The sequence below is a fragment of the Microplitis demolitor genome, chromosome 2 (assembly GCF_026212275.2).
Source record: "Microplitis demolitor isolate Queensland-Clemson2020A chromosome 2, iyMicDemo2.1a, whole genome shotgun sequence".
Classification (NCBI taxonomy): Eukaryota; Metazoa; Arthropoda; class Insecta; order Hymenoptera; family Braconidae; genus Microplitis; species Microplitis demolitor.
The window spans coordinates 11,499,373-11,512,947 of record NC_068546.1 but is presented as its reverse complement, the minus strand read 5'-3'; the positions used below and the strand labels follow the sequence as shown (position 1 = coordinate 11,512,947).

General features: G+C 30.3%; 1 protein-coding gene across 1 annotated transcript in view; it reads right to left on the bottom strand.

Annotated features, from left to right (window-relative positions):
* Nucleotides 1-13,575, bottom strand: part of LOC128667338 (lachesin-like) — a 1,084,098-nt gene that overhangs the window by 15,771 nt on the left and 1,054,752 nt on the right. The window lies entirely within an intron of this gene.

The window sequence follows — 13,575 nt, the reverse complement described above, 5'->3', positions numbered from 1 at the left end:
ACAGTTGGTACCTCCAATAGTTGACAGACATTTTCTGAGAAAGTTGGTGGTAGAAGTTGTAAATCCAAAAAGTTGGCGGTCACTTTCTGAGAAAGTTGATGTCAAAATTTGGCAATCATAAGTTGACGGTAAGTTTCCTTTCAATTTTCTCAGAAACTTGCATTCTAGTTGCAGCTCCATACTGGCGCCAACTTTCTGAGAAAGTTGGCGTTAACTTGTAGCCAAAAGTCGCAAAAGCTGAAGTTGTCGATAACTTGTCGTCAAGTTGGTCGGAAACTAATAAATGACCAACTTTTTCACGATTAACTCGTGTTATCAGAGATAGATTTTAGCTAAGTTTAATTTCTAAGTTGTCGACAATTTACAGGCAAAGTTTCAGATTTCCGTCAACTTGCAGTTAAGGTGGCTATGAGTGTCATCATGAAAACGTACCTCAATCAAAGCCTCATAGTAACGAGAATGTTCATAACCTGTAAATCTGTGATGAATTAAACTTTATGTTTATGTCTAATATTTATCGTTATCTTTATCGATGTTAGTTTCTATTAATATTTAATATTATATTGATTTTAACAGGATTATATTAATATTAATACTATTATATTGATTTTAACAGTATTATATTAATATTAATAGTATTATATTAGTATTAATTCTAATAACAATTAATTTTAAATCAATTATAAATATCTAACGTGTGGTTCCTGGAAAAAAATTTGTTCCTTTAATCTTATATATTTATACGCTGAGATTTTTGTTCACTCTTTATTAAGTCTGCGGTGCGACTTGATACATAGTCTGCGGTGCGACTTGATACATAGTCTGCGGTGCGACTTGATACATAGTCTGCGGTGCGACTTAATACATAGTCTGCAGTGCGACTTAATACATAGTCTGCGGTGCGACTTGATAAATAGTCTGCGGTGCGACTTGATACATAGTCTGCGGTGCGACTTGATCTACAGTTTGCTGTGCAATTGTTTTAAGTAGTTTATTTTTGCAAAAAAGTGATTTATCTAATCATCAAAATAAATTATTTCTGTTTTTATTATTTTATGTAATAGATTCAACGCAATTGAATATTTTTATTTTTATTATTTCATGGAATAATTTAATGTAATTTAATTAATTAGCTATTTCTTGTTGTTATTGTAATTGTAATTGTCATTATAATTAATACCTATATACTATAATTTATTGTATTCGATTGTTCATAGGTAATTTATGCGAATTGAAAAAATAAAAAAGACTGTTTATATTTAATAAAATTTTTTTGTCAATTATTTTCTACCTAATTAGTCTGATATTATCGATAATTTTTACAAAAAATGCAACCACTTAGCCAGTTAGATTTTTCTGTTATATCTAATAATGGTTTGTTACGAGATAATCATATCGATTATTTTGCTTTCCTTCTTCACAAACAATTCGGCTATTCATTTCGAGAAAGTTGGTATGTTCAAGTCCCACACCTAATTCAGAGACTAGATGTCAACAAAGCTCATATCCAAATACTACACAGTCGTGATACTGAGTATGGCTACAACCAAAATGAAAAGTATAACACTGACCACTGGGTTTGTTGTTATTACAATACAAAAAAAATTTATATTTTCGATCCAGCAAAAACAAACCGTCTCCACGAAAATCATAAAATTGTTTTGCAAAGATTTTACCCCGAATTTATATTTAACAATAATACAGTTGAATTTCCGAATGTGCAAAGACAACCAAATAATTATGATTGTGGTGTGTATTCCATAGCATATGCTACATCTCTTGCCTTAGGTGTATGGCCAATAAAAAGCTACTTTCGCTATGATCATGATAAAATGCGTAAGCATTTGATTGAAATTTTACAGAAAAAAATTATTTCTAGCTTTCCAAAAACAGCTCATAAACAAGTATTATTTAGAATAAATCCGACTATTCTGAATGATCGTAATTTGAATATTATTGATGAGTGCAAATTCAAACCGGTAAGTAGAGAAAATGAGACCAATCGGAGAAATATAAAAAGTCCTAAATGTGATCAGTTTATAAACTCAAGTGTCTGTAATGATATTGAAACTGACCAAAACTTTGATTTGGAAATCAAACGTAAAAATTACCACAATAACTCTCGATTACACGAATTTGAACTTAACAACGAATCGTTAGAAACCATTAACGACTTATTTGTAACTAAAAATCTTAATTTAGATATGAATATAAGTGAACCCTCTAGTACTCGAAACAAATCTATTGACAAATTAAGTCAAGTTATTATAAATGATAAGAGTACCGAAAATAACATTTCCTCAACGAATTTACGTAAGAGAAAAGTTGATATGATGAGATTAAATAAAGCAAAACCTCTAAAAAAACGTAGAAAAAGTAAAGAACATCGTAGTTTACCAATGTTACATGAAAAATATTTAAACATGGTCATAAATGGAGATCAATTGCAGGATGATCATATTTATCAATTCAAATTAATCTTAGCTAATTGTTCAGATTATGATCACCGTGACACTTTGTATTTAGCAAGGCCTGAAAAAATTATACCTATTCCAAAGTTAGAAAAACACATTCAAATATTATTTAGTAACGATAAACATTGGATTTGTACATACTATGATACAAAATATATTTATATATACGATTCTTTAAATAAATTTTCATTAAATGAAGATCAAACTATTTTTTTACAAAAGTTGTATCCATATTTGGATATCAATTCAGCATCATCAGTTATTTTTATTAATGTACAAAATCAACCTAATGGCAATGACTGTGGTGTGTTTGCTATTGCATTCGCAGTGTCTTTATTATACAGACAAAAACCAGAAAGTATTGTATACGATCATAGTCTTATGCGTGCACATTTATTTAAAATTTTTCAAACAAATGTGTTAACACATTTTCCAACAACTCATCGTTGTGATCTATTAAATACCTTAACTTTGAAAGAAGTAAGAAAAAAAAAATACACTGCTTTACATTCTCGAATTTCTCGAAAAAGGCATCTGCCTTTAAAAAATGATCAGTCTTCATTGCCAAACAAAATACCAAAGGTTTTATCAAATACGAATGAAAACACAATTGTCATTGAAAGTCCTCCTGATGAATTTAAAAGCAATGGCATAACTTTAGCGGACAGTAAGGATTCTAATTTTTTCAACGAAGATTTTAAAACCAGTCTTATGACCGTTAGGACTGATCAAAATTGCATAAGTGAAAATTTAGTCAAAACCCAAGTTTTGACGACAAAAATGGAAAAATTAAAGACAAACAAAATTTATCATAATGTTAATACAGTTAATAGAATACAGTTAAAACAAAAAGTGATTACAGCCAAAAAAATTGTAACGAAATATTGTAGAGCTAATATGAATAAAAATTATATAAAAATGAAATCATCTTCTGAAGACTATGTGAAGAGACTAGTTTTAGTAATTGATAAAAAAAGTTTAGCTGAGAAAGATTTGGAAGCTCGTACAATTATTAACTGGTGTATGTGTCAGAGGAAAAATTATATGAAAATGTTAACAAACACATTACACAAATTAAAAAAAAATGCTGAATTTCATCTTTCAAATTTAAATATTAATGCACCGAAAGATGTCAATAATTATAAAAATATGTGTGGTAAATCACTTCATTACATATCTACCGAAGCCTATTATTACGATGCATTGTATTCATTTGATACCTTGCATAAACAAACCATTTCTATTAATTTATTAGGTCAGTCTACAAATGTATTGCCATTAATAAAAGATAAAAACGTTAAAAAAAGATGGCTTTGCAATGATTATTGTCGAGTAAGTTGTGAAGTTGAAATATATGAACAGTATGAACTCTTACTTAACAGCTTAAAAACAAAAACTTTGAATAATTTTATGGTATTCTTGAATCAATTGTTTCTTAATCATTCAGTTGATAAATTAGGTCATTACCATTATTGTTATGAATCTATTGGTTCTTGTAAATCACAATTAGTTTGTATCGAGTTATTATCACCTCATTTTCCTACAGTCAGATACATTAAACGGCTTATATATACAATGAAAGAAACTCTTAATAAAGTGAGTAATTTAGATAGAGCATTAGAAACTGCAGATTTACAGTTTTTGATTAATATAGTAAATAAGATGAAAGAAGAAGGGAATTTATTAGATAAAGAACATAATGGATTGTGTTTAAATGAAGGTACTATACAAAATGAATTTAAATCAGCATTTATAGCTTTCACAAAACGATCTTTAGAATTACCGCGCTATAAATGCATATCCTGTCAAAAGTTAAGTTTTAGAAAAGAGGTTACTGACCTAAGTAAATTACATAATCCAATTTCAGGTGAAATATGGAATGATTTAATTCAGTTTATTAATGAAAAAGATCCGACAATGAATAGTAATTTCATTTGTAATTACTGCTTAAAAAAAATCCGTTCCAAAACTATACCTCCAACTTGTCTACTGAATAATATGTACGTTGGAACAATACCAAACGAAATTGTGGCATTAAATGAGTATGAAAAACTCCTTATACAACGAGCGAAATCATTTCAAGTAGTTCAAAGATTAGGAACAGTGGCAAAAAAAAACTTACCGCATACTATGAAGATACAGAAACTAAAAGGTCAGATATTTCATCTTCCTTTACCAATTGAAGAAACATTTAAAAAAATTTGTTCGACAACAGATCCGATTAATAAAAATCATGAATTATATATTGTTATTCGTAGTATACCTACAAAATCAAATGCCATATGGGAAAATTTGGTTAATTTAGAGACAGTTTTTAAAACATTAACGTGGTTAAAGAATAATAATCCTCTTTACACCGAAATTAAATTACCTGAATGTCCTCAGAAATTGCGTGAATGGTTAGATACGAAAAATATCGAATTTATTATTGATTCAACTGAAAATACGAATGAAGAAAACAATACAAATATTCAAAATGACCAAAATACTGAGGATAATTTAAGTGTTGAAAAAATTAAGGTTAAAATAGATATGGAATCTAAAGATCACATTAATGAAAGTAAAAATTATGAAACTAAAATAATAAGTCTTGAAGAAAACAATATTACTCTTGAAAAAGTAAGTGAAAAAAATAACCAAAATAATGAATATAGTTATAAAAAGATATGTACACCAGTGATAAAAAATGAGGAAATGAGCGGAATAGAGCTAGATATTATTCAAGATCATTCTTATAGGAAAATATCTTTATCAGTTGAAAAAAATAAAAATATAAATAAAGAAGATTTTAATATTACCCAAGATCATAGCTATAGTAAGATATCTTTATCAATGGATAAAAATAAGAACACAAACGAAATAGGGTTTGATAAAGATGTAAGAAAAAATGCTAAATCACGAGCTATGGTAACTCAAGTGTTAAATCCAGATGGATCCCAATACGAGCAATATACAATATATCCTCTTCACGATAAAAGAATGAACGAATCTTCAACAAATATGTATCAAATGTTAAAAATCAATGATAAAGCATTGGATAATCGAGTTAAAACATTAGATTTACAATGTTTTCCAGATTTATACCCTTATGGTAGAAATGGTCAACGTGAAGATAGAAAAGTACCTATTACTGACTACGAATATATTAAAACAAGGTTGAAGTCAGCTGATCCACGTTTTCGTTTAAATCAACAATATCTCTTTTATCTATTGAATGATGCTAATATACGGCAACTCGGTCAAGGAATTTTTCATACTTTAAACGTTACGAATCCACGTGAAAGACATACAGCAGAAAGTTATTTAAAGTATTTAAAAAGTGGTCAGTTAGAAGCTAATTTAACAACTCTGTTTTCTCGACTTCGAAACTCAGAACAATTTTGGAGTAAACCTAGAAATAACTTACATTGTATGACACGTTTCTATGGTCCAGCAACATGGTTTTTTACAGTAAGTCCTGCTGAATGGCTTTGGGATGATTTAGTACAATACGTAAAAGAAATTAATGCTCCACACTTTGATAAGTTATCTCCAAGTCAAGTAATTGCTGCTGATCCAGTCTCGGTTTCGAGGTTTATAGAAAATAAATTTCAAGCTGTTCTTGACTTTATTTTATCAGATAGTCAACCACTTGGTAAAATAATTCATTATTTCTGGCGTCGAGAGTATCAAGGTAGAGGAATTCAGCATTTTCATTTGATACTGTGGGTTGAAGGTGCTCCAATCATAGGTATAAATACAAACGAAGAAGTTGTTGAGTTTATAATGAAATACGTAACCTGTAAGTTACCTAATAAAAAAATATCACCAACACTTCATAGACGTGTCACTGCACATCAACAACATCATCATAATAGCTATTGCTTACGGACTAAAAAACCAAAGTCAGGTCGAGCTATTAAGGCTTGTCGATTTGGATTTCCACGACCTACTACTGAAAATTTTATACTCCGTGATGCTGCTACTTCAATAGCAGGACGTAGAAATTTAAATAGTAAGAGTCGACTTTATGATCTTCCTCGTACTGAGAATGAAGTTAATATTAATGATTATAATCCAGCGGTCTTATCTGTATGGGAAGGAAATATGGACATACAATTTATAGGAGAAAAGTCAACATTACTGACTCAGTATGTCACAAAATATGCTACAAAAAAAGAAGTTGGTAAAACATCAGAAACAGTCAATGAAATCAATTCAACTAAAACTCTTCCTCAACTTTTGTGGAATATAGCGTTTCGTAGTCTAAATCACCGAGAAATTGGAGCTCTAGAAGCTGCTGACACTTTATTGGGTATTTCATTGTATGGCACAGATTCAGATACTGTTATCAGATGGCTTGATATTCGAATGATAAGAAATCGAAAATTGAAATCAAAAGATGAAATTGAACTATTAGAAAAAGTTAATCCTGAGTCAACTGATATATTTTGTCCGTCATGGATTGATGATTATTACCCCAGTCGCCCTCAAGAATTGGAATCTTTATGTTTATATGATTTTGCTAGATGGTATGATTTAACTAAGTCTGAACCGAAAAATAGTATGACTGAATATTATGAAATTCGCCCTTCGATATATTTAAAACGACGATTGCGAGGTTATTTAATTAATCACTATAGATATAACGTTGCTAATCAACCTGAGAATTATTTTTATTCACTGTTGTTATTATTTCAACCATGGCGTGACACAGAAGAATTGAAAAATGGGTTTAATACTTACACTGAGTCATTTAAATTTCAGCAGCATATGCTCGAACAAGCAAATTTATATCATGAATACAATGAAGATTTCCAAAAAGGCTTAGATTATATAAAAAACGTAATTGAAAAAAAATGTCATGATGATCAGGCCGAGGATTTAAAAAGTACATCAGCAGACTGTGATCCAGCTGAAACGAATGCAATTGCTAAGGAATTAAATGATGCTGTACAGAAACAAGACGAAAATCATACTCTGGCAGATATGATCAATAAAATGAACGTCGATCAGATTAGAGTTTTCGAAAAAATTAAAAGAGGAGTATTATCTAATGATACAAAAATAAGATTGTATGTTAGTGGAGAAGGTGGTACAGGAAAAAGTTTTGTGATTAATGTAATCAAACGTTGGATCAAAGAAGAAATGAACCAGGAAACTGTTGTAACTGCTCCTACTGGTATTGCAGCTTTTAATATTAATGGCCTTACTGTACATCGAGTATTTCAATTGCCAGTCGAACACGGTTTCACACCATCTTATAAGCAATTGCCAGATAGTATGTTAAAAGTATTACGAGATCAATTACAAAATGTTACTCTCTTTATTATTGATGAGATATCAATGATTTCTAATATAACATTGATATACATACATTTGAGACTATCAGAGATTTTTAATGTTGATGACTGGTTCGGTGGAAAGCACATTGTCGTTTTTGGAGATTTGTTGCAACTTCCTCCTGTCCATGAGAACCCAAGTTATATGACATTATCATCGACAGATGCAGAAAAGTATATAGGGTCAATGAGTTCTGTCAATATATGGAGTAATTTATTCAGCTATGAAGAATTAACAATCAATATGCGACAAAAAACTGACAAAGTTTATGGTGAGTTACTATCTCGAGTACGCGTGAACTCAATGACAGCTGACGATATAAAGTTGTTAGAACAAAGAAAGATTATAATTGATCCTTCACTATCTCTATCATACAATGATAGATTACATGAAATATGTAATTACATAGCAAAATTACCGATGGATACAGTCTGTTTAGTACCGACTTGTAAACAATGCGATTTAATCAATTCAGTAATGATCGATAAAATTGCTTCTGAAAAAATTATTCTTGAAGCTCGTGATCATATAGATTGTCCTAAATCTTTAAAAAAAAAAGCTGCCGACAGCTTAAGTAAAATAGAAGCAGATGCAAGTCAATCAGCTGGACTTGCCAAAACTATTATAATTAAAATCGGTGCAAAAGTAATGCTTCGACGGAATATCGATGTTACTCTTGGTCTAGTTAATGGTGCTATTGGCACAGTTAAATCGATTTCTAAATCGATTGATACAAATGGCATAGAGAATGTTAATGTAGATTTTGGCACAGGCAAAGAACATGTCATTGAGAGAATCAAAGTTAAATTTCAATTATTGGAAAGAGCTTTTGTCATAAGAGAACAGTTCCCATTGTGTTTGAGTTACGCAGTTACCATTCATAAGAGTCAAGGTTTAAGTCTAAAAAATGCAATTATCGAAGCCGGAAACAGTATTTTTAATGTTGGTCAAATATACGTAGCTCTTTCTCGGGTTACAGAATTAAATGGTTTGCATTTAATCAATTTTGATCCTTATTCTGTTAAAGCTAACCTTGCGGCTATCCAAGAATATAATCGTTTAAAAAAAACTTTCAGACCTAATCTTCCGGAGATTTTAGTTTCTAATAAACGTTGGCATAAAGTATGGGATTTAATATGGGCAGTTGAAGAACAATTTGTTGAAACTGCGACAACAACATTGAAGAAGTCATCATGTAAAAATTTATTAGCGATACGAGGTATCGAAAACTCTGATAAAATTTCTGGTGGTTTCAATTCGATTGTGCAATGCATTTTTAATAATGAAGTGATTAAAATGTCAGTGAAATATGATAAAAACAATAGTGTTAACAATCAAGATTTATATAATTTATTTAACATATATAATAATCAGAAAATTATTTTGAATTCAAATGACATCAAACAGTGGGTATTTCAACAAGAATGTCCTGATCTAGATACTGATCCTGTATCTATATTTGCTACAATTTGCAAAAGTAATCCTGATATTAAGAATTTAGTACAATATGAACTATTATATACTGATCGGTGTAAAGTGTGTAACTACACAAATTTGCATAAAAAATTAGAAGATGTATTACGACTTCCAATGATTAATCCGAAAAATATACTTAATTTACAAAGATTAATTGATTCATCGTTCGGACAGTGGTTCAATACATTGAAATTTTGCAATAATTGTAAAGAGATTAAAGAAACGCATACCAAAATTGTAATAAACTCTGTACAGCAGATAATTGTCGTGAAGTTAGAATTATCCTTAAAAGATAATAATAAAATTTCGATTAAAAAAAAAGGACTGATAAAATCAGTGCCTACAGCCAAGATTTCTTTGTGTAATAAAATGTATAATGTTGTAAGTGCAATATTTTATTCTGAAAAAGATGATAGCTCTTGTCATTATGTTGCTATGATTAAAGACAACTCAGCATGGATCCAAGCAGACGATAAAAACATACAATCAGTACGGTGGCCAACTAATGCTAAAAATGCTTATGTTTTCTTTTTACAAAAAAAGTAAAGTAGAATATTGGTTAAGATTTTTTTCATCACATTTTTCCTAAAAATATTCTCTATTTTCTCACAAAAAAAAAAAATCTTTACAATAATACTTTTTTAAAAGTTAATTTCAATTTATGCGGTAAATTATAGTGTACTATTATTGTCTAATAATGATTAAACTGTGAGCCAATAGAATGATTTTAAACTTAAAAATGATTTGACGACTTGACAAAATAGTACACTACGTTTGATCGTAGATGGGGCGACGCAGACAAAAATTTTCTGACAACTCTGAATTAAATTTTCCCTTAATCTGCGGTGGATATAGGACGGCAAAATGAAAAAAAACTCATATTTCTTAGTTGCTAAGATTATTTCATGTAAATGTTTCGTAATATTAAAAAATTTATAATTATTGTATCAAAGGATTTTATTCAGAAATATAAAAAACAATGTAACTTTCAGATAATATTTGAAGTTGCTTTGCTTTACAAAAAAAAGAGAAATCCCACCAAAAACAGATTCTCTGTAAAAAATCGCGCCAAGTACACGTTCAACACTATCTATGAATGGAAAAAATATACTTTACAAAAAGCTATAAAATCTTGAAAACACCAAGTAACTGGTAGCATTGGAAATCATGAGAAAAATCTGAATCAAAATATATAATAAAAAAAAATGATCCGAATGTACTTGGTGTGCGTCACGATTTCATTGAGTCAAGTAATTCACTGCAAATCCACTCTATAAGTGTATTATTTTAACACACATGGAGTGTATCCCATGTTTGTCATACGCAAACTATAGTTTTTTTGTATTCATTTCCCTGTTTAGAAAATCTCATAGAATCCAATAGATTCTCATGCATTCCTATAGGTAGGGATTTTATACGAATGAATGAGTTCTATGAGAAGTGCTATAGTTAAGTATAGGGCCTTATACATACAGCTATAAGAATCTATCGGATTTTTTAAGCAGGGTTGATACACGTTTAACGGTGTGTTAAATTTCTATAGCTTGCTTGCCGCATTTCAATGTTTTTCGGCAAGTGTGTAAATTTTGACTACACGCTTGATTTTACAGTCAATTTCTATGATCGATTCTGAATTTTAGTAAACTGCAAACAAATGACGATAACAAGAAAATTTATTGTTTAAACGCACACCAAGTACATTCGGATCATTTTTTTTTATTATATATTTTGATTCAGATTTTTCTCATGATTTCCAATGCTACCAGTTACTTGGTGTTTTCAAGATTTTATAGCTTTTTGTAAAGTATATTTTTTCCATTCATAGATAGTGTTGAACGTGTACTTGGCGCGATTTTTTACAGAGAATCTGTTTTTGGTGGGATAAAATTATCTACAAAAAAGATTGTAAAGCATTTTATGATAAGTCCTATAGTTTCGCCGGAAAAGTAAAAAGATCACGAAATTTACTCTAACTTGACTCCGAGGTCCAATAACTTTCGAACAGACGGATTTATCATAAAATTACAACAGACTTTTTTGTAGAGCGTTAAATTCCCTACAAAAATGTATGCTGGGCTTATCCGTACACTGAGCCATTGCAGAGGTAAAACATTCTAGACTAAAACAAATTTTTTTGGCGTCTTCTGATTTTTATAACTTGTTAACGATAAATTTTTCGATAAATCCATTCGTTTAAAACTTATTTGAGCTTAAAGTCAAATTCGTAGTAAGTTTGTAGATTTTTTTTCCATTTTCGGTAAAACTATCAAACATCACAAGATGTCATAAGATCATTTGATACAAGAAAATGTAAAAAACGGTTGACCCTGTGGGCCAACCCCAAAAACTTCCCTCTGTTTCCGAGTTCAGGAAGATCGGCAACGCTATTATTTGTTGATTTTTAAGCTTTTAAAGCTCAAAAACGCTTACACCAAAGAAAAATATCTTTCGCTAGAAAAAGAATTATTCTTGTACGACGATATCATTGGAATAAATCCACCAAGTGGCACGTGTTTTGCGGCAGTTAAATGTTGAAGCAAATCGATCGAGCGGCTAAAGAGTTATATAACTACAAAGAAAAAAAGCATTTTTGATTTTTATTTTTCAAATAACTTCGATTCTGCAACCCCGATCGACTTCACGATATGATCAAGTTAAAATTTTGATACGCCCTTTCGATTGTAGCAACTAACAATCAAATAGGTTAGTTCGTTCCAAAAATATCGTATGACAAAATTTAGTACTCACACACACACATACACACAAGCGCTCGCGCGAGCGGGCGGACGTCCATCTAAATATAACTCCATCAATAACTCCACTTGTAAAAATTTTTAATTTTAATAGAGAGAAATTAAAAAGTTTTGCTAAGATAATCGTCAATTCTTGTTCCAATTGCATTACTGTCTCAAAGCAAAAGCGCTAATAGTTCGGTCATATGATTTATAGTTAAAATTTTTTGTTCCAATATCTCGTCTACAGAAAATGCCAAGTTCTCTAGTTGAAGATGTCGAATGCTTTGGAAAAGTCCTCTGCTCCAAAATTTTGTTTTTGAGAGTTTCAAAAAAATTACCGTCATTCTTCAGTTTAGACTAAAGCACCAAGTGATCTAGTTGACGAAGACGGCTGCAATGGACTGATCATCTGCTCCAAAATTTTTTTTTCTTCAATCAGAAAAAAAAATTACAGCCACTATGGTCTAGACTAGAGTACCAAGTGCTCTGACAGGGTCCTTATGGTACTTTTGGCAAATCAGGAAAAATATCTAGTTGGGGAGTAGCATTATAAAAGCAACATTGCGTTATGTTATGAAAAGTATTATTTTAAGTTCTATATGTAAACTTATTCACTTTGCTTACAACGCTAACTCAGTTTATCATACTTTTTATATTAATGAGCTACTTCATTTTATTGTAGATCAATAAGGTATGGAAAAAACCTTCTGGTAAGTCTCTTAAGTCTATGATAATTTCCAAGTGGAATAAAACTTTAAAAGAAGAAGTCGAAGAACTTCTTAAGCTTAAAACTCAACAAGTAAAAAATTTGGAATGTATTTTTAACATCTCTAAAAATTATCATCCGAATATTCTTGAAGAAATTACTGTTATTGATTCTTCTGCTGATGAAAATAAAGAAAGTGTTATCTTGAAACCGTTAACATAATCTCGTTCCCGAATCGTAAAAAAGTTTCAGAAGACATCTCACGATTCCGAAAAAACAGATTTCGTGGAATCTGGCATCAAGTTCATGCTTGAATCTGTTGAAGTATCTTCAATTCAATCTACAGGATACTCCACAGATAAATCGGGAAAAAAATCGTCAGACAAATCGATACCTCATTCTTTAAGACCTCTAGTAGTGAACCCTGAACAAAAATCTGTGATAAATTTTCAGTCTGAATCAAAAGTTAATGTTCCAGCTGATCCTCAGAAAAAAATTTTTCAGAATTGTCAAGTGGATTGTTCTACTTATTCTACGTTACTACCTGATGATGCATGCAATAACTGTGCTATTAATTTAGATAATTATTGTACCCATATAATACCGATTGGCACTGATGGTAATTGTTTATTTCGCTGCTTCTAATTTATTTTTTATGATACAGAAGACAATTATCATTCTATTCGTATTCAAATTGTTGATCATGTCACCTATGATTGGGATGATTTCACGCAAATAATTAATCTTCATTCCTTTCATCAGTTCACCGATCCTTCTTTTTACAATAATTTTATGAAAAGTAATAAGCAATTCGCTTCGCTATTTGAAATTCTTGTTTTTACTAAGTTGTATAATATATCTG